The sequence below is a fragment of the Xenopus laevis genome, chromosome 4S, assembly GCF_017654675.1.
Source record: "Xenopus laevis strain J_2021 chromosome 4S, Xenopus_laevis_v10.1, whole genome shotgun sequence".
In the NCBI taxonomy this organism is placed as follows: domain Eukaryota; kingdom Metazoa; phylum Chordata; class Amphibia; order Anura; family Pipidae; genus Xenopus; species Xenopus laevis.
The window spans coordinates 41,011,733-41,031,892 of NC_054378.1; the positions used below are offsets into that span (position 1 = coordinate 41,011,733).

General features: G+C 41.0%; 1 long non-coding RNA gene across 1 annotated transcript in view; it reads left to right on the forward strand.

Annotated features, from left to right (window-relative positions):
* Positions 1-15,728, forward strand: part of LOC108715411 — a 185,326-nt gene extending 169,598 nt beyond the window's left edge. The window contains exons 2-3 of the long non-coding RNA XR_005960879.1: positions 12,001-12,102; positions 15,541-15,728. This is a non-coding gene — a long non-coding RNA (uncharacterized LOC108715411). The remainder of the gene's footprint in view (positions 1-12,000; positions 12,103-15,540) is intronic.
* Positions 15,729-20,160: the final 4,432 nt, after the last annotated feature.

Here is a 20,160-nt window from a genome sequence, read left to right on the forward strand (position 1 = left end):
AGAGTTCACTGTATAACTCATCTTACAGCCTTCTGCCTTTATATGGTCACAGAACTCCTCTGTGACTTCTAATATCCTTATAATTTGCAGTAGGGCGTACATTATAATACATGATTGATACTCAGAGTTCACTTTATAACTCATCTTGCAGCCTTCTGCCTTTATATGGTCAGAGAACTCCTCGGTGACTTCTAATATCCTTATAATTTGCAGTAGGGCATACATTATAATACATGATTGATACTCAGAGTTCACTGTATAACTCATCTTGCAGCCTTCTGCCTTTATATGGTCACAGAACTCCTCTGTGACTTCTAATATCCTTATAATTTGCAGTAGGGCATACATTATTCCTTATAATACATGATTGATACTCAGAGTTCACTGTATAACTCCTCTCACAGCCTTCTACCTTTATATTGTCACAGAACTCCTCAGTGACTTCTAATATCCTTATAATTTGCAGAAGGGCATACATTATCCCTTATAATACATGAGTGATACTCAGAGTTCCCTGTATAACTCAGCCTGCAGCCTTGTGCCTTTATATGGTCACAGAACAACCCCTCAGTGACCTCTAATATCCTTATAATTTGCAGTAGGGGGTACATTATTCCTTATAATACATGATTGATACTTAGAGTTCACTGTATAACTCATCTTACAGCCTTCTGCCTTTATATGGTCACAGAACCCCTCGGTGACTTCTGATATCCTTATCATTTAAAGTAGGGGGTACATTAGCCTTTTTTGCCCCTGTTTTGATTACTGATACTATTCAGGATACATTTGCAGCTACTAACATACTGCTCTACTCCACCTTATTTACCTAATTACTTGTTAAACTATTCTTTCCATACTACTCAGCACTGCCTAATAATATGGACACCTTCAAGTCTTCACCAAAGCGGAACCGCTGCTATGAAATTATATTGGTCCTTCTATATATATTGCTTAAATCTGAATATTAAACTAAAACTAATATTCTAATAAGATAATACTAATAACTAATAAGCTAATACTAGTCCATATCTGTGTCCCTTCCTTCTGGTGGCTTCCTTTGTCCTCATCCATTTGGCTTAACTTGATTTCACTGGGCCCCCAGCAAAAAAAAAGTAGAATCTGTGCCATGCTCAATGGGATAGACATTCGGGATCTGATCAAATAAATGGCTTGAATTCTAAGGGGAGCTAAAACTCCCTGCCCCTTCTTCAACTTAACTGTGCCCCCTTAGCACCCCCCTGTAGCGTTATATAATGGTGTGGGCCTTAGTAGGGGAGGAATCATGGTTTATGTGTCCAAATAAATTATATGGGCTAACATCAAATAACGAATGAGGTCCAATGTTGTTTTGCCCCACACAAAGTACCGGTTGACCTGTTCCTTGATTAAAGGAAGAAGTTTCTTTGCACTTGGTTATAGCATAGTATGTAAGGACAACAAAACCACAAAAAATAGTTTTTCATGTTTATTTAAAAGATAAATGAAATATATTATTCCAATATCAACAAAGATTTGTGGTTTAACTTTGTGCAGGGTCAGGAATATTAGGAACTCGTGAACTCCAGTTCAGCACACTTAGAAACTCCACTAGTAGATTCAATCAGGAGACTCAGGAACTAAGGATCAGGATAAGAGGACTCAGAATAAGCAGACATAGGATCTCATGATAAGCAGTGACAGGAACTGGCATCAGGAAGAAAGGACTGAGGAACAGATGGCACAGGGACGAGGGACAGCAGTAAGGAACGCCATATCCAGTAGATGCAGAATTGAAAACAAAAACAGTTAGATCACAGCCTAGAAGCTAAAGGAACCTTAAAGGAACTATATTACCAAAAAAAGGAAAGTGTTTTAAGAAAATATAATATAATATTGCCCTGCACTTATTCAACTGGTGTGTTTGCTTCAGAAACACAACTGTAATTTATATAAACAAGCTGCTGTGTAGCCATGGGGGTAGCCATTCAAAGCTGAAAAAGTAAAAAAGGCACAGGATAGAGAGCAGATAACAGATAAGTTCTGTAGTATACAATAGAATTCTTCAGAACTTATCTGTTATCTACTGTGTATCCTGCGCTTGAATGGCTACACCCTTGGCCACACAGCAGTTTGTTTATGTAAACTATAGTTGTGTTTTTAAAGCAAACACACCCTTTTACTAGTGCAGGGTAGCAGGACATTCTATTGTCATTCCTTTAAAAGTACTTTCATTTTTTGGTGTTACTGTTTCTTTAAAGTTTGATGATTAAACATATTATGGACCTCAGCTATAAAGACCACATACAGATAGGCAGTAGCAGCAAATTTTTAAAAGACAACTACAGCCTACAAATTTGTAAGTTAAAGGAGAACTAAACCCTAAAGTTAAAAAACCCCTACCCTACATTGATCCCCTCCCTCCTCCATCCCCACAGTGTTACACCGGGCATTTGCCCCTAAGTCTTTACTTACCCCTCGGTGCAGATTCTGTCCAGTGGAGTTCACGGACGCCATCTTCAGCTGCTTTGGTTATCTACTAATATGACCGACGCAATGGCAATTTTCGTGAATTTCGGCGCATGCGCAGTTGTATCAGAACAGATAATTGCTGCAACTGCACATGCACCAATACAGCACTTAGTTTCCAAAGATTACCGAAGAGAAGAAGATGGCGCCCATGAACTCCGCTGGACAGAATCTGCCATGAGGGGTAAGTAAAGACATAGGGGTATTTGGTTTACCAATTTGCACATTGCTGCATCAGGGACATCTCTTTCCCAGTTGGCCAACTGGAAAGTTGCTGCCCCCCAGGGACATTGCTTCCCGGCAGTCCAAATGGCACTTTGCTGCCCCGGGGAATAGGTTATCCAGGCAGTTCAACTGGCATGTTGCTGCCTCACGGAAATGCTTTCCAGCAGACCAACTGGATCATTGCTACCTCTGGGACATTGTTTCCCGGCAGTCCAAATGGCATGTTGTTGCCTTGGGGAAATAATTCCCGGCAGTCCAACTGGCACATTGCTGCCTCAGGGACATTGCATCCCGACAGTCCAACTGGCATGTTGCTACCCGGGGAAATGCTTCCCGGCAGTCCAACTGACATGTTGCTGCCTCTGGGAATTGCGTCCCGCTAGTCCAACTGGCACGTTGCTGCCTCGGGGAAATGCTTCCCGGCAGACCAACTGGATCCTTGCTAGCTCTGGGACATATGTTCCCGACAGTCCAACTGGCACGTTGCTGCCTCGGGGCAATAATTCCCGGCAGTCCAACTTGCACCTCGCTGCCTCGGGGACATTGCATCCCGGCAGTCCAACTGGCATGTTGATGCCTCAGGGAAATGCTTTCCAGCAGACCAACTGGATCATTGCTACCTCTGGGACATTGCTTCCCGGCAGTCCAACTGGCGCGTTGCTGCCTTGGGGAAATGATTCCCGGCAGTCTAACTGGCATGTTGCTGCCTCTGGGAATTGCGTCCTGCTAGTCCAACTGACACGTTGCTGCCTTGGGGAAATATTTCCCGGCAGTCCAACTGGCACTTTCCTGCCTCTGGAAAATAGTTCCCGGCAGTCCAACTGGCACGTTGCTGCCTCGGGGAAATCATTCCCTTCAGTCTAGCTGGATCATTGCTGCCTGGGGGACATTGCATCCCGGCAGTCCAACAGGCATGTTGCTGCCTTGGGAAATGCTTCCCGGCAGTCCAACTGGCACGTTGCTGCCTCGGGGAAATGCTTCCCGGCAGACCAACTGGATCCTTGCTAGCTCTGGGACATATGTTCCCGACAGTCCAACTGGCACGTTGCTGCCTCGGGGCAATAATTCCCGGCAGTCCAACTTGCACCTCGCTGCCTCGGGGACATTGCATCCCGGCAGTCCAACTGGCATGTTGATGCCTCAGGGAAATGCTTTCCAGCAGACCAACTGGATCATTGCTACCTCTGGGACATTGCTTCCCGGCAGTCCAACTGGCGCGTTGCTGCCTTGGGGAAATGATTCCCGGCAGTCTAACTGGCATGTTGCTGCCTCTGGGAATTGCGTCCTGCTAGTCCAACTGACACGTTGCTGCCTTGGGGAAATATTTCCCGGCAGTCCAACTGGCACTTTCCTGCCTCTGGAAAATAGTTCCCGGCAGTCCAACTGGCACGTTGCTGCCTCGGGGAAATCATTCCCTTCAGTCTAGCTGGATCATTGCTGCCTGGGGGACATTGCATCCCAGCAGTCCAACAGGCATGTTGCTGCCTTGGGAAATGCTTCCCGGCAGTCCAACTGGCATGTTGCTGCCTCTGGGAAATGCTTCCCGGCAGACCAACTGGATCCTTGCTAGCTCTGGGACAAATGTTCCCGACAGTCCAACTGGCACGTTGCTGCCTTGGGGCAATAATTCCCGGCAGTCCAACTTGCACCTCGCTGCCTCGGGGACATTGCATCCCGGCAGTCCAACTGGCATGTTGCTGCCTCGGGGAAATGCTTCCCGGGAATTCAAACTGGCACGTTGCTGCATCAGGGAAATACTTCCCGGCAGTCCAACTGGATCATTACTGCCTTGGGGACATTGCATCCCCGCAGTCCAACTGGCATGTTGTTGCCTCGGGGAAATGCTTCCCGGCAGTCCAACTGGCATTTTGCTGCCTCGGGGAAATGCTTCCCGGCAGTCAAACTGACACATTGCTGCCTCGAGAAAATTCTTCCCGGCAGACCAAATGACACAATGCTGCCTCGGGGAAATACTTTCCGGCAGACCAACTGGCACTTTCCTGCCTCTGGGAAATAGTTCTCGGCAGTCCAACTGGCATGTTGCTGCCTTGGGAAATGCTTCCCGGCAGTTCAACTCGCATGCTGCTGCGAGTTGAACTGAAGCAGTATACCCTTCCTTTACACATTTACACACATTTACATACACATACATGCATTAAACACACACACTATACATTTTACTAAAGTTAGTTTTTTTCTTTTGCACACACTTGCACTCTTTTGCACATATTTACAAATTCACACTTTTTTATAGCGGTACACATGCATACACAGACATTTATACTTTTTTTTTCTTTTTAGTTCTTCATTTTATAACTTTGCCTCTTTTTTTTCCCCTAAAAACTGTTGCTTTCACAGTGTGACTTTTGGATCAAGCATTCTGACCACTAACTACGCTATTGGATCAGTTGTTTTGTTATGTCATCAATTTGCATAATTGTATTTGATTTTTATGATTTTATTGTGGTTTTATGCTTGCATTTTTGTTTCTTATGTTGTTTTTAGCATCATTTTGCAGTTTGATCATTTGGAGTAGAAACACATTTTTAGCTATTTTGTATTAGTTAGAATGTGTACTTAACAGAAATATATGGTTTAGGAGGGTCTTTGTACTGTTGCGGCACATAATACGCAGTGGCGCAACTACTTGCCCTGGTACAGGATGGGCATCCGGGGCAACCAGTCGGGTCCTCCCCCTATGAATCATGTGCTGTAGTGCTGCTGGTGTGGAACTGGAAAGGGGAACTGGGATTTGTATAGAGCAAGACAGAGAAAGGGTGGCTAAAGTTTCTGCAAGAGAGAGAACTGGAAGGCAAGGAAAGAAAGACACTGAAGAGAGTGGAGCAGAGAGTAAGAAAGTGGAGCATACAAGAAGGCAAAAAACATGAATAGTTAGAGACAGGCAGGCCCGGATTAGTTGAGAGGCCACAAATGCCCGGGCCTAGGGCGGCAATATATTAGGCGTGGCATGCTGCGTGCATGCACATGTCAGTGTTTTTGATTGGTGGTTGTAAATACTTCTCAAGGGTGATCTCTTATTGGTTATTGTAAATATTTTTCTGATTGGCCACAATTCCTATGAAAGATGTGTACAGGGAAGTGTCCTTTAGCCTATGAGTTATGAGTAAGTGCCCCAATAGGCACGAAACACATTAGGCCAGGACCTTTTTTTGTCCTAATAAATGGGTTTACATTTTTAATACACTTTTTGTCTTTCATTCTCTTGGAAAAACCCATTAAATACCTTTATTTTTCAATTGTTACATACAACCATGGACTGGGTGAATAGAGGAATTCTCTTGGACCATTACTGTAAAAAGAAATTGTCTAAAATACAAGGTTAGGTGCCTTGGACTTTATTTTGAAAGTTATCATGGCCTCAATACAAACCGTTCATTAGTATTTTTCTGACATGGAATTCAGTCCACTCCATGCAGTGGCTTTAGGAGAGCTTTGCGGCTTGGTACTTTGGTGTTAACAGACATGTACCGATTTTGGATTTAGGGGAATGTGTACTTTTCAAAAATATATGGCTGTCTAGGGTGAGGACTTTTTGTTTGCTTTACCATTCATAAAATGGAGTAAATGTGTTGATTTTGCAGTGCCTACAATGACAGATCATGTGGGGTGTCATCATGTTGGGGCCCTATATGCCGCATACTTAGGTAAACCTATGCAAATTGGGCATTGAGCTGTTTATTGGATGCCAGGCATTCATATTTAGAGTCTTTTATCTTGGTACTTAATGATATGTGGGAGATAAGATTCTGCAAAGTTGAAGCTTTGAAGTCATTTTTGGAAAAATTGCCAATTGTAGGACTTGGTACTTTGGAGTAAAAAGACATGCATACCCAATTTGAATTCGAGGGAATGTGTACATTTGCCCCTCAAAAAATGCTGTAAATGTGTTGATTTTGCAGTATCTGGAATTACAGAACTGATCGGTCGTATGGGGTGTCTTCATTTTGGGGCCCATAGATGCCACTTACTTAAGTAAACCCACAGCAAACTGTTCAGTGGATTCCTGGCATTTATATTTAGGGTGTTTCACCTTGGTACCTAATGATTTGTAGGAGATACGATGCTTCAAAATGGAAGCCTACACCACAATTAAAGCATATTTTGAAAGCTTAGGTTGTCCTGAAAAAAGCAATATATTGTTTTCCTGGTTAAACTAAAGGACCCCCACAAGAAACACCCCCTAAAGTGGAAGAGTGCAAAATATTGCAGGCAGTGAAAGGGTTAAATCCTAGGAGAGCTATTCTTTGTCCAGTGTAATTTATTTTGTGCTAGCACCCAGGTTTTGTTACTACACATGGTGAGCACCCGTTGGACTATTTTATATATAGATATATGTCACAGCCAACAAAGCATCTTTGTAACCAGTTTAGAAAAAGGAACTGAAATGTTCTGAAAAACTTTTGTTATGCTTCATATTAACATTGTTATCCAATAACCCCATATACAGTATAATAAAATACATAAAGTTTGCCAAGGTGCAGTAACCCATAGTATCCAATAAGATAGTTGCTTCTAAACAGGTGACCAATAAATGCTATTTGCTGATTGGCTGTCTTAGGTGACTAGACTTTTTGTATTTTTTTTTGTTTTGCACCTTTTTTTTTACATTGCTTCTCTTGCTACTTATGAATAATAATAAATCCAATCTAGGGTGAGATTTGGATTGAACGCTTGTTTGCAGTACTTGTTATATTACATAAGCAAATCATCTACAGAAAAAAATGGTTAGTAAATGATACAAACTGGAGTGGATTAGTGGGGAAGAATTAACTGATTGGGTAATCTGTCATGGATATATTACTGAGGCTGAACTTATAGCACAGATGGCAATATCACAAGTGCTGTTGCGCACAGCAATCAATTTGATCTTTGCTTTGATTTTCTGACTTATAGATGACTGTTAAACCTACTTGCTGACTGGCTGCCTGCTATGGGATTTTGGTGATTTTTATTACCTATGTCAGTTAACCAACCTCAAAGCCCCAAATATAGTAGAGCAGTAAATGTCAAATTACATCCTAATATCCCTTTATATGGGTTTCCAGCTGTAACTAGGAGAGCAAATGGGCATTCTCCATAGACCCCCCACAACTTTAAGTTGAGCCAACTGACAAACTGCCAAATAGGGTGAGATTTGGATTGAACACTTGTTTAATGTATTTGTTATTTTACATAAGCAAATCAACTACAGAAAAAGATGGTTCATTAGGCTATGGGCACACGTGCTGTTGTCAGTGTCTGTGACCGCACACGGGCTGATTGAATTCAAAGCAATGGAGCAGGGGCACTGAGCAGATCTGATTCTCCCAGCCAGAAGAAATATGATGTCTGAGAACAGCCACTGACAACAGCCTGTACAAGCTGGAGTGGATCAGTGAGAAAGCATTAACTCAGGGTATTAACAGGGTAAATCTGCCATGGATATATTACTGAGGCTGCACTTATAGCATAGATAGCAAAATCACAAGTGTGGTTGCCCACAGCAATCAGTCAGATCTTTGCTTTGATTTTCTGACTTATAGGTGACTGTTAAGCCTACTTGCTGACTGGCTGGCTGCTATGGGATTTTGCTGATTTGTATAATATATGTTTGTTAACCAACCAGTCCCAAAAATAGTAGAGCAGTAAATGTCAATGCCATCCTAATATTTCTTTAGATAGGATTCCAACTGTTACTAAGAGAGCAAATGGGCATTCTCCATAGATCCCCCCCCCTCCAACTTTAAGTTGAGCCCAACTGATAAACTAGCAGGGGTCAGAGAAACATTCTACAAAGCATGAGTTACAGAATACATTTTTCAAAGGAGTATGTTTAGTCTGGTCCTTCTTACCTTCTGCTGATTCCCTCTCTCTCTCTTTTTCTCCTCTTGCTCTACTTGGCACAAGCTTTTCTCCTCCATGTTGTTGCCCATAATCTTGATCTTTTTAGGTGCCCTTTCTTTCTTCTCCTTGATGTTTCTATTCCTCGTGAGCCCACCGGATTCTGGAGAATTTGCAGATCTATCCATAGCTGGTGGATAGATCCTCTAAACTACTAAAATATAAAAAAAATCGCTTCTCACTGGGGAGACACTGTGAACATTACCAAGCGCTGAGACAGCTCTATGGCCAACTGACATTCAGTAACTGCCAAATAGCCATGTGCACACTGCTGTCAATGACAGTTATATAGGGAAACATTACATAGCTTCCCATGTTTAAAGTGTATAGCCTCATTAATCATTTTAAGCAGGTAGTCATTTACTTGGATTTGCTTTATAAAAACAAAGGGAAATATTTTTTTAATCTTTTTATACAAATTGTTTCCTAAACGAACGCTGGTGGGAATACGACTACTATCGAATAGTTCGGCTGGTTCCTATAGGCGTAGCTTAGCAAGTTGGCAGGCCGTATATACTGAGCCATAAGGGGAAGCAGGCAGAACTTGTTGTAAGCGGGCAGCACTTAGGGCATGGCTTTGTGTTAAAGGCGGCAATAGAACAGAGCAGGTAATGGTCGGAGGTGTGACCCTTGGTTGTCAGGAAGTTACAGAGCGCAGGATTTTTCAATCGGACAGATGAACATTTACGGAGAAGATAGAGACAATTCCAGAGTTTAACAGGGGTATTATAAGGTTTGTTTCAAAAGACTCAAATGACAGAAAGGAAAATACATATGAAATGTCTATATGTTCTGGTTTCCAGAAGAAACATATTTTGGGTACCCTCTGATTGAATGGTATTGCTAATCCCACCACATGACAGGACTCAGGCCTGCAGCATATCAGCTTCCTTCCGATATATACAGTGCCACTGCACTCTGCTCACAAAATATACAGCATGCAACAAGGAAACTGAGTGAGCGGGTGGCAGTAGGGCAAAAACACTTTATTTTTATTTGCACAAGTCCTGTTGAGTGCTGCGCTTTGTGGATCTATTACACTAGTCATAACCAGCACCCAGGAAAACTATATATTTTTGTGTGAATGTTCCTGCTTTAGGGCTATATGTAAATATATATAAACACACACACACAGTCACCAGGTTACAACTGTATAGCCTATAGTAAGAGATGGGTGTGACACCCTTGACCCTCGCCAACTAGAACAAAAGCAGATAATAAGCCAGATAAAGCAGGCACAGCAATATGAATTCACAAAATGGCTAAAAAGTTTAATCTACATAGGTCAAAGACCTCACCCTTACTCCAATGAGCCTGTGTGTTTATGCATCTTGTGTGGCAATAAAATGAGTGGTTAAAAAAATGTTGCTGCAATACACGCAGCAAAACTTTTGGCCCCTCTATTTTCCAAATGTTGGTTGGTATGGTCCCAGGGCCGGATTTCTCTTCAGGGCACCCAGAGGCCGGCACCCTACACCAAAGCCTCCTTGCCCCCCCCAGGATCATGAGACGTGCCTAGACCCCAGTGGGAGTAAATTTCAGGTGAGACTGGGCAGAATGCCACCCTTCATTTGTGCTGTCCTAAACCCAGGCCTTTGGGACCTTGCCATTACCCATAAAACACTAGGTGGTGTAATTAACATACAAAAGACCCTTATGTCGCAGTGGGTCTCAGGACATGAGGTCTGCTGTATGGTAGTCCCCCTCCTCAGCCACATAGTCTCCTTCATCTTTGTCACCCACCAAAAATGAGGGGGCTTCAAATAACCACTAAACATTATTGCAGAGGCCCCATGGCTTCACATTATGCCCCTAAAAATACACTACTTACTTTAAACAAATTCAGTAAATATCTTTTATTAACATTTGCATCCAGACGGAATGTAGTAGACCACCCAAATATTCAATTTCTATTTTTCTGCAACCTGACAAGATTGTGGATGTTTTTTGCTTTTTCAGCAACCATGCAGCAGACCCCTCAGTTCTCCACGTATGCTCTCATTGTATAATTTGTGGTTATTGTTATTGAGCTTCCAACACAATATCATTGGTAGAAACGTTGACATTTGACATCATGTGATGTGATAGGTGAGGATGGTACAAGCACAATTTTATGACTGAAAAACATCCCTCCAGGGATATGAGAGGAGCCATGTTCCTTTACATTCAGTATTCCTCTGCCCTGTGCTAGCACAATGAAGTTTCAGCGTACATGACAGCTAATATTGTAGCGCCCTAGGAGGAATTGGTGGGAGGTGGTTGCTGGGAATAGTGGGCTGCTCCTTTCAAAACGAAGGTCAGGAAGGGGCAGCTGAGTATCACACGTGGTTTAGCTGTACCGAAGAGAATGAAGCTACTAATGCATAACATGCTAAGAGCCCCTTTACCTGGGTCATCTGGGGATTTTGTCTGCTCATCTAGTGTTTGTTGCGTTTTGTTGCATGTCATTTACTAATTACATTGATTAGTATGCCACAACTCCCAGCATCCCCTGACAGCAGGGGCAGTAGTGTCACTGTTACTGCAGTTACTTATAATTTATGTTAAACCAATTTACAAAGTTCAAAAAGCAGTCACCCATATTTCATCTGAGTTCCTAAGGAAAGGGTAACGACATCTGGATAGATTCCTAGCGTTTTGCTGCCTTTGTGATTTCTGGCTCAGTGGATGCAAGCAAGTGGGGATCGCTCCTACATTGATTTTAATATTAATTGCCTAGACCCTGCCAGTGTACTCATGAGTTGGGCAATTTTCATTTGGGAACACAGCAGTGATCTGCCCTCCCAAGCACAGTATGATGGAAGGAGGCAGCATCCCAATAACACAGGGCAACAGCACAGTGAGATTCCCAGCATGCCTGAGACAATTCCAGCGCAGCAGCAGGTAGTAAAATGCTTCCGGAATCTGTGTGCCATTGTCTTATCTTTGTCACATCCAAGGCACCACTTCTTTCCATTATGCTGTACTTAGGGGCATGGATGACATGATGCTCCATTAGTTTCAGACTGGAGAGGAGGGACACCGGAAAAAAACAACCCAGACCAGCTACCCACCAGAATGCCACTCTGGTGATCTCCCCAATCTTAGTTGCAAGGGAACAGGTACAGACTGATCTTCTACTATTTTATATGTGTTAATGGCAGTTCCATTTCATTGTATTGAAGATATTTTATCATATGATTGCAAAATATATCTGGTTACAGCTCGGTTTAGAGCAGCCATTGTGACAATCTTTTTGTTTTATAACAGTGACGGGCAAAATGAATGAAACTGGGCACACTTGGCACAAGCCATGTTGATGAAAACCACTCAATTGGCCCAAATGTTACCATTTTATGAGAATGTCTTTTTCTCCCCTCCCCACAGGTAGAAGAGGTCAAACTTAGTTCTGTTGATTTGAATCAGGATTTTGTAACTCGTATGATACCTAAACTGGAGTGGGAGGCACTTTTGGAAGCTGCAGAGAGTGTGAGTAAAATCATTTGTGAGACTTTTTATTCCCATCCACTTGATGTAAGGTGATGTTACACATGGTGATTTCCTAACACAGCTGCAGCAACAAAATGTCAGGAATTGCTGCAAATCGCTTGGATTGTGTGGAACATGTGATTGTTTCATTCAACAATTCGCACCCCCATGTCTGAGTTATAATGATTTATTACATATTACATACCTACATGTGATTATAGTGGAAAGGGTTTAGTGACAAATATGTTTCAGCACAGTTACATTTAGTTCAGGGCTGGAACCAGGAGGTTAGCAGCGGAGGCACCTGCCTGGGTGCAGCTGGGGGAGCAAATGGCTGGCGGAGAAGCTTAGGCACCCCAATGATTAGACCAACTTAGTATGGCTGCCTGTTAAACAAAGGGTAACATATTCAAAGCCCTTCACTTCTTCTCTTGTCTCACTGTATGTTCCACCTTCTTTTCACACCATCCACATCCACTGCCACCTCAAGTGTTAAGTCTTTCTATCTTGCTGGAATTCCATCCCTGAATTACTCCAGAAGGAGTGTTCTCTCAATCTTTTCCAGAAAAAAACTGAGATTCTACCTTTTGAAGTACTAGAGCATTAGTCTAGTCCTGGCACTTAAAGAAACAGTTCAGTGTAAAAATGGATAAATAGGCTGTGCAAAATAAAAAAATGTTTCTAATATAGTTAGTTAGCCAAAAATGTAATGTATAAAGGCTTATCAGTATAAAGGCTTATCAGTTATTCAGCGACTTTAAAGGGAGCCACATGGGACATAACTCTTAAAGGAGAAGGAAACCCTGTAGAAAAAAAACCCCATACCCCCCACCCCACGTAGACCATCCCATCCATCTTCCGGGTCCTCGGTAAGTTGATTGGGAGATTAGTATGTCAGTGCATGCGCAGTTTGAGCAATATTCCGATTTTCAACATCTGTGCATGCGCTGAAATTGACAGAGATTGCCAATCTCCCAGTCAACTTACTGAGGACCCGGAAGATGGATACCATGAAGTCTGCTGCCAGAATTTGCACGAGGGTAAGTATAAAGTATGGGGCATTTCCCCAGGGGGGGCAGTTAGCCTGGGGGGAGGAGGGAGGGGGGTCTACGTGGGGTGGTGGTATGGGGTTGTTTTTTTTTTTACAGGGTTTCCTTCTCCTTTAAGTGAGTTTGCAATTGATACTCAGCATGCAGGTCAGATTCAAAAGCAAATATTTATGACCCAGTGCTAGTGGATACTTATTGGGGAATGTAATAAAAGTTGCAAAGAACAAAACAATTTGCACAAATAAGAATAAAAATTAGCATTTCGCAATGTAATACTCTTCCTTAAACTATTATTGCATCGCAAATTTTAATTGCTCATTGCTCACTTTTAAGTGCTTGATGGTGTCTTAATCTTTTGGAGCAAACAACAACTTTTCAGTAAGAAGTTTTATTACATTCACTGCGCACTGGCGTAAATTATAAACTTCGCAAACCTTCTTCCCCTGTCGGAAGTGGTCGCTAAACAGGTACCAGGTTCGCAAAAGCTATATTAAATCAGTGTAAAGACAAATTTGTTCGCACAAAGGCATAACTTTTTGCAACCCTTTTTTTTCATAAGGGTAAGGGCACAGGGGCAGATTCGGGGAGATTTAGTTGCCCAGCAACTAATCGCCTCTTCTTCGGGGCGACAATCTCCCCGAACTGCCTTCCCCTACCTTCCCTTCGGGCGACTTCAAAAAACTAAGTGCCGCCAGTGCCATCCCACTGGCGATTCCTCATTATAGCCGGCGGGAAGGTAAGGGAAGGCAGATCGGGGAGATTGTCACCCCGAAGAAGAGTCGATTAGTCGTTGGGCGACTAAATCTCTCCGAATCTACCCTTACCGACGTTTATAACATTCCCCCTTTAGTATATCTTTGTATATATTGTTCATTAATATACTGATTTCCCTTATCTCTTCTGCTGATTGCAGCATTAGTCAGAGATTTGGAATGGCAGTGTGCCCAACAGCAAGCTTGTTTTCTGCAAATTACATTGAGGAAGTGCATTTATAAAAGATGTATCGAACATTCACTAGTGTGTTTATACCTATGACAGATCCACTTTAAAGGGGTTGTTCACCTTAAAGTTAACCTTTAGTACCCTAGCAACCATGTATTGATTTGTAAGAGACCGGAATATGAACAGGAGATGGCCTGAATAAAAAGAAGAGTAACATAAAGCAGCAATATCAATACAGTTGTAACCTTACAGAACATTTTTTAGATGGAGTTAGTGACCTTCAGTTGAAATCTGGAAAGAGAAGAAGGCAAATCATTCAAAAACTATAAAATAAACTATTACAAAAAATTAAGGCCAATTGAAAAACTGCTTATAATTAGCCATTGTATTTGCTTTATAGCTTGGGCACGGCTCAGATCTGCCCCTGAAGAAGGTTCACAGTGTATTATTGGAGGTAATAGATTTTTCAAACACCAGTAAATGTTTGACTTTCAGATTTTTGACTGTAGAATGTTGTCTGGGAAAGTTCTCATTCATGCAGGTCATGGTATATCTATAATAATATAGTAATTCAAACCTTTGTATGAATTTGAGTATTTGATTTGAGTGTTTTTCCTGTAGTGATTCTTAAGCACAATGGCAAGGAATTTTTATGAGCAGGAAAAAGGCCTACATTTCACTGCCCCCCCCCCAAAAAAATAAATTTACAGTAAAAAAAAAAAAAATCAGAAGGGAAAATAACATTCTACAGTATATCTATAGTAATAAGTCAAATCACTTGGATTTGCTGTATTTTTTTTCCTTGAAGACATTTCATTAGTCATCACGCACGTCCAGTTGATTTGAATTATTACTATGGATACACTATAAACTGTTATTTTCCCTTCTGGTTTTTTTTTTTTTACTGTAAATTAATTTTTTTTGGGGGGGGCAGTGAAATGTGTGGCCTTTTTCCTGCTCATAAAATTCCTTGCCATTGTGCTTAAGAATCACTACAGGTAAAACACTTAAATCAAATACTCAAATTCATACAAAGGTGTTTGCCCTTATCCTCAGCATCCACAATGGCAAAGAATCCTCTGACGTTTTTTTTTGATGCCACAAAATATGATTAACAAAATGGCAAATGATTACTAAAAATCAAGTTACTGAAATAACTATAGAGGAAGCAGACCCTGCGGCTGCTGGGGGCCCCCAGGAGGTATAGGGGCCCCATGAGGCCCTAATTTGTATACAATTTCAATAAATGTTGGTAAAATATGTCAATCTCTAGACATTTTGGGGGCCTGAAAAATAATTTGCTGTGGGGCCCAGTAACATCTAGTTACACCACTGCTAAAGAACTTCACGCTTTGATTTTCTTGATAAATATATAAAGCTAAAAGAGAAGAGAAAGGGATGGCTTATGTTGTACATATTCCTGAATACCATTCTTTTTGTCTCCCAGGTTGAGCTCATTGAAGGCGCTTTGAAATGTCCAGAATCCGGCACAGAATTTCCTATCACCAGAGGAATTCCCAATATGTAAATTAATGAAGAAGAGTCCTAACAAGCATTCTGTTTCCACCAATGTAAATATATAAATACATAACCCAGCTGTTATTTTTGTGTGCTTTCAATAAATGGTATGTTTAATTATTGCTGTACCCCTGCTTGTGTTGTACTAAGGGTAGTATTAAAGGGCTGGTTCACATTACAGTTAACTTTTAGTATGTTATAGAACAACCAAGCGTAAGCAACTTTTCATTTGATTTTCATAAATTTTTTTTTATATAGTTTTCTAATTATTTGCCTTTTTTCTTCTGATTCTTTCCAGCTTTCAAAAGGGGGTAAATGACCCCATCTAAAAAACAAATGCTATGTAAGGTTACAAATGTATTGTTATTGCTACTTTTTATTACTCGTTTTTCTATTTAGGCCCTCTCCTATTCATAATCAAGCCTATTATTCAGCTCAATGCATTGTTGCTAGGGTAATTTGGAACCTAGCAACCAGATAGCTGAAATTGCGAACTTGAGTACCACTGAATAAAAAGCTAAATAACTCAAAAACCACAAATTGTAAACAATTAAAATCAATAAGTCAATTCATTTAATGGGGTTGTTCACCATTAAGTTAACATTAAGGGGCAGATTCATTAAGGGTCGAATTTCGAAGTTAAAAATACTTCGAAATTCGACCCTCGAATTGAAATCCTTCGACTTCGAATATCGAAGTCGAAGGATTTAGCGCTAATCCTGCGATCGATCGATCGAAGGATTTTTCGTTCGATCGAACGATTAAATCCTTCGAATCGAACGATTCGAAGGATTTTAATCCAACGATCGAAGGAAAATCCTTCGATCAAAAAATCACAGGCAAGCCTATGGGGACCTTCCCCATAGGCTAACATTGACTTCGGTAGGTTTTACCTGCCGAAGTAAAGGGTCGAAGTTTTTTTTTAAAGGGGAAGTACTTCGACTATCGAATGGTCGAATAGTCGAACGATTTTTACTTCGATTTTAACCAATTCGATGGTCGAAGTACCCAAAAAATACTTCGAAATTCGAAGTATTTTTCATTCGAATCCTTCACTCGAGCTTAGTGAATGGGCCCCTTTGTATGATTTAGAGATTGATATTCTGAGACAATTTGGAATTGGTTTTTTAGTTTACAATTTTAGCAATCCAGTTGCTAGGGTCCAAAAGATCCTAGCAACCATCCATTGATTTAAATTGAAGCCTGCAAAATGAATAGAAGAGGTTCTGAATAGAAAGATGAGTAATAAAAAGTAGCAATAACTACATTTTCAGCCTTACCGAGCATTTGTTTTTTTAGAGGGGGTCAGTGACCCACATTTGAAAGCTGTAGACTGTCAAGAAAAAGGCACAAATAATTAAGAAAACTATGAAAAATAAACAATGAAGGCCAATTGAAAAGTTACTAGGAATAGAGAATTCTATAACATAATAAAAGTTAACTTAAAAGGTGAACCACCCCTTTAACAAGCCCAGGACAGATCTAGTGAGTAAACAGTCACAGCATGAAATCTCCCTGATGTTTATTGCAGTCCAGGCTCCCTTGGGCCTTATCAGTATACAAGGATCGAAATATATTTATAAGCAATGAGTCTTATTACGTATCCACATTATTCTATGGGTTTATATACATGTGGGGCTCGTGGTGGCTTCAGAAAACAGAAATCATCATGGAAATAAAATGCGTACGACAACAGATGCCTAAATTGATTATACACAAACACACATTTGGGCTCCATAAATTGCAGTGGAAACACAGAAGTGGGATAATAAAGTTAAAAGCAATGTTAGGTTTATACTGAAAAATGGTGCATTGTTACCCATCTGGTCTGTGGAAATAAAACATTATTTAGTGAAATGTGGGCATACGCTTACCCATTTCAATGTTCAATGTAAATTTATACTAGTGATTTTTTTTATCTTATACACAAAAATTATAATATAATGATTTTATCCTCTGGCAATGGCTTTCTGACCTAGTGTAGAGTGACACTTAGGGGCAGATTTACGAAGGGTCGAATTTCGAAGTTATAAAAACTTTGAAATCGACCCTCGAATTGAAATCCTTCGACTTCGAATATCGAAGTCTAAGGATTTTTAGCGTATTCGAAAGATCAAATAGAAAGCGTACCATCGAACGATTAAATTGAACCATTAGATTGAACAATTTTTAGCGATCGATCGAAGGATTTCTGTTTGATCAAAAAAAAACTTAGAAAACAAAGAAAAGTGCTGTAGGTTAACATTGCACTTCGGTAGCTTTAATTTGGTGAATTATGAAGTCGTTTTTTTTTTTAAAGAGACAATACTTTGATTATTGAATGGTCGAATAGTCGAACGATTTTTACTTCGAATCGTTCGAATGGAAGGTCATTGTAGCCTATTCGATGGTCGAAGTACCCAAAAAATTACTTCTAAATTCGAACTTTTTTAACTTCGCAAATTCACTCGAGCTTAGTAAATCTGCCCTTTAGTGGCCTTAGCACATATTGAAGTATAACGCACGGATTTTACCTTAATGTAGTGACATCTAGCAGTCACATTGCATATTGTTTCTACAACCATGTTGTATAGTGCAGTCATGTGACATCCTCTTGATATTTGCTGTACAGTGATAACCAGAGTTTATGGTTAGCATTTCACAGGATAATAACTGGACAAGGGCAGGGAGTCTAGAGACTCAGCTACACTGTGCCCCAATGAAAGCACTCAGCACTAATCCCATCACCTGTGTTGATCAACTCATACTCAGATCAGTTTTACCAGTGCAGAGCAACAGTACATTATATTTTCATTACTTTAAAACACTTTGATTTTTATGTGTTACTGTTAAGTTACTAAAAAATGCCTTACCCTTTGAACAAAACAGGGATTGTTTGTCCATATATTGCAATATATTTTTAATATGGCCAACTAGGTCAAAGTCATTCCCGGTATGGCCATTCCTACACTTCAACTTGCATCTGGTTCATTAAGAATTCAATTGCTTGATTATAAATTTTACACAGGGACTGTTTTACCTGCAGCTTACTTGCTGCTTTCAAGGTTAAAACTCCCAAACTGTGTCTCCCAAACTGTGTTGCCCTTTTATTGGCCACCACTGGAATCACCTGACTATAGCTGGAAAGGGTGGGAGCAGTGGCCAGCTCTATGTTGTAGCTCCCATGTAAAATTCTGCAAATTTTTTCGAGTAACCGCAGCAAAAATTTGCGAAACGGAACAGATCACTCATCACTAATGATAACCATTGGAAGCAGCAGTCCTGCCCTGCTTTATGGCTGAGATTCTGGCTATCAGTATAACAGAGCATTCTGTCCCAGTGGCTGCACAGGTCCTAACTGATCCCCATAGGAAGAGGCAGCCCTGCCCTGCTTTATGGCCTCTGAGATTCTATTGTATGTGTAACAGAGTAGAAGTATTGCTCATCAGGCCCTTAGTGTTACCATTTCTCCCCTTTCATGGGCCAAAGCAGCTTGGGCCCATATACTCCTCCCTCTTGATTGACACTGAGGTACCCCTACTTTGAAAACCTTCTACCAAAGAGGATTCCCTGTTTTAATATGACATCTGGCTGGAATACAGAACAACAATAAACTATAATACAAACTACATTAACACCTTTCTGTTCTGTTCCTATATAATCTTAAAATGAACAGCATATATCTCTTTCTCTTGCATAGTTGGAATGCCACCTATAACTGAACCAGAGCAAACTGCTGGGGTTCTGTAAGTCCCAGGAGATAGTGTTGGTGGGATACGGCACTCTGGGGTCCAGCAGAGATGAGAAATGGTATATGAGTTATGGGTTGGAGACGATGTGCCATTGTGCAGTGAGGAATGTCCCTGATACCAGCTGACTGGCCTTTATGGGGGGTCTCATGGTCATTTATGAAATGAAAATAATTCCGGTGCAGGAAGAAGCTGAATAGGGAAATCATTATTTCTGATGATAAAATGGAAACATTCATGAAAGTGAGTTCATATAGGAAAAAAGGTTTACTGGAGAGCTATATTTTCAAGTGATTTATTTACAACATGTTTCGGACCTCCTCTGGTGCAGTCTGCACCCTAGAGATCTGAAACATGTTGTGCCTTGCAACTTAAATAAATCACTTGAAATATAGCTCTCCGGTGAATCTTCTTTCCTATATGATACGTTTTTCTGGGAGTGGCGAAACCAGATCACTGTTGGATTGAGCAACTAACAAAGATTTCACACGGTTTGTGGATTCAAATATTTATTATTATGAAAACGAGTTCTAAATATCTGTCATGTTGCAGTAACCAGAAATAAATGGCTGTTACTTTGAGTTTGTGCGAAAACACTGACCACCCCTTTAAGCTGACTGAGTGCACCATATCTTTATGGGTGACTTTTTGTATATCAAGGGTGTTTTTGCAAATAGACAAGGTACCATTCCACAGGTGGTATAATTTTCGCACTGCATGTCCATGTACCTTTAGGGTTAGTCCACACGAGGAGATTCGGGGAGATTTTGACTAATCGCCTTGTCTTCCGAGCGACTATCTCCCCGAACTGCCTAAGTGTG